Source organism: Rhagoletis zephyria, unplaced genomic scaffold, assembly GCF_001687245.7.
Source record: "Rhagoletis zephyria isolate East Lansing unplaced genomic scaffold, Rhagoletis_zephyria_1.1 Rzeph_scaffold_02797, whole genome shotgun sequence".
NCBI lineage: Eukaryota > Metazoa > Arthropoda > Insecta > Diptera > Tephritidae > Rhagoletis > Rhagoletis zephyria.
This window is the reverse complement of record NW_016159881.1, coordinates 63303-66110: the sequence shown is the minus strand read 5'-3', so window position 1 is coordinate 66110 and position 2808 is coordinate 63303.

Below are 2808 nucleotides of genomic sequence, written 5' to 3'. Positions count from 1 at the left end.
TTCTGATTCACCAGTGTATTAGATTGCAGCGTTCCTGTTAATATAAACATCGTCGTTTAAGTACAAAACCGCGTAACTGACATTTGCTGCTAAAAATTGGATTTGCTCACACAAGTTCTTGGCTCAATCCTTATCCATTCTTCCTGAAACATACTAGCCAAAAATGCGATCAGTGTTGCCGCGCCGTCTCAAGAAAATGTATCCCTGACCAAGCCAAAAATGTATCCAAATGTATCAAATTTTTTTTGTTACATATACATCTCATAATTTGTAAGAAAACCAAACATTTTCATGAAAAAGACATAATTTAACCCATCCTAAGGACTTGGAATACATGTGCATAAAATCAAGCATTTGTAATAGCATTTGCATAAGTATTTTGCAAAGTAAATATAATAAGTAGCAAGTACACTCTAAAAAGAGCATGTAAAACTACTACTGAAAAGTATCTATTTTTCCTCAAGCATCTGTATAAATATACGTTTAAGATGTTCAGTATTTGATTTTGAACTTGGGATCTTTAAAATATACACATAAATACACACATATAGAATGTTTAAAATTGCAAAAATTTTCAAACTACAAATACATTTGAGTAGTCTACTTGCAAAGTGCGCTGTGTAAAATTTTTTCGATTCTTAGTTTTTGGCGGATTACGTACCAGTAGTAGTTTCATGTCCACTAACAACAGAGTGCAAAATCTTTTTATATTCTGAAAAAAATAGCATCAAATGTTAAGTCTTCTTCCAAAAGTCGCTATCATACTTATTTATGAACTTTCAAAAGTATCAATCTTCTGATGAACTTAGAAAGCTGCTTTAGGTCGTATAGACTGTTAATGTTATCTTATGACATGTTATGTTATGTTACAATTTTATAAGGCTCCTATTTATCCAGATTTTCAGGTAATAATAAAAAAGATTCAATTTAAATGTTACTTGTTGTCGTAGGCACTTTTTCAAATTTATGGCTTTCTATTATAAAATCACATAACGCTGTTTGCAAGTGGACTACTCATTTCCTACTAATAATAAACATTACTTTATTTAAACATTTTATGTGTAATTTTGCTCTTGCGACAAATTTGGTATGTAAGAGTAAACAGGCAATGATTAATTTTATTACACGGCGTGCGAATTTGCACACATTAAAAGAGGAAACTGGTTACCTCTCTTAATATGCGCAAATAAATACAAATTTTTTAGTGTATTTAAAGTCTTTTCAGTAAAATTCATAAAAGTCTCTTTAAATAAATCAAATTTAGTTTTTTGAACTGCATTGAAATCTTCTTTCTTTTTAAATTAACAAATTAAAATATGTGATATGAAAGATATTACTACAGAAAGAGTATAATTTACTTTATATATGTATATCGTCGTTTAAAGTACAAAACCGCGTATCGTCATTCTGCAAAACCGCGTAACTGACATTTGCTGCCAAAAATTGGATTTGCTCACACAAGCTCAATCCTTATCCATTCGTCCTGAAATATACTAGCCAGAAATGCGATTGCTTTATAAAAAAGAGAACCATTTTGAAATATGAGTGTTTTTACTCTCTAGAAAATAATTTATGCAACGTCACATACGCGGTTTTGCATTTTGTTGATACGCGGTTTTGTACTTTAAACGACGATATGTATATTGCTTATTGCTTAAAGCATCCTTTTAAGCTAATTAAAGCAATTGCGCTTATACCTATTTTGGTGAGATCTCTTCATATGTTCATTGCTTCGTTCACAAAAAATAAAATGCTTTAATTTCACGCTTAATAGCGATTCTGTATACGTTCAGAAAACGTAATGCTTTCTACCATCTGTAATGAAAATCGATTTTTGAACGAAAAAAACTTTATAGGAAATATAAAATTTTGGCCTATTTAAAAAAGTATCCACATTTATACTGACCGGAAAAAATAAGTATCCCGCAAAAATTCGATTAAAAATGTATCCAATTGGATCTATTTAGATCCAAACGGCATCCCTGAATGCGATTGCTTTTAGAAAAAAGATAACCATTTTGAAATATGAGTGTTTTCACTCTCTAGAAAATAATTTATGCAACCTCGCTGGGTTTGCATTATCTTGATACACGGTTTTGCATTTTATTGATACACGGTTTTGTACTTTAAACGACGATATGTAGATGTATGTACTAGAGCTCTCGATTTTGTTCGCACATTTTGAAACAGCCCGGGTATATGAGCAGCGAGTATTCGCACACTTGTTCAATGCTCATTACTCGAAAATTTTCGAGCATGAGCTCGAGCAATTCGAGTTTTTTCGAGTAATTTGAACAATGTTTTTTTTATTATATTGACATTTTTTGTAGAAACTTTTAAAATTTTTCAATTATTGATATATAATGCAAGGGTTGTTACATTGATATTTAATAATATAATTTATTTAACATGAATTAGAAAGCAGCTGCTGACAAATACAATTTACAAATTTTCTTTTGTTTATGAAATTGTTCAAAAACTCGAAAATTTTTAACAAACATTTGAGCAGTTGAGCAATGAACGAGTTTCGAGCGAGTATCGAGCTACTCGCATTGCTCGATACCCGGGTATCTAGAGCTCTAGTATGTACATATATATCACATATATTGACTTAGATATGTACAGACAATTAATGTGTATATAATTTTTTTATGTTGAAACTAGATATGTATATAGTATGTTATTAATATTATTCGGTTCAAAAAAGTCCTATCTCCATATATGTAATACTTCTATATTGGCAGCAAGCTAACTTCTCAATGTGTAAGCATTCCGAAATCAAAGCGAGACAGTCTAGTACCGTTTTTA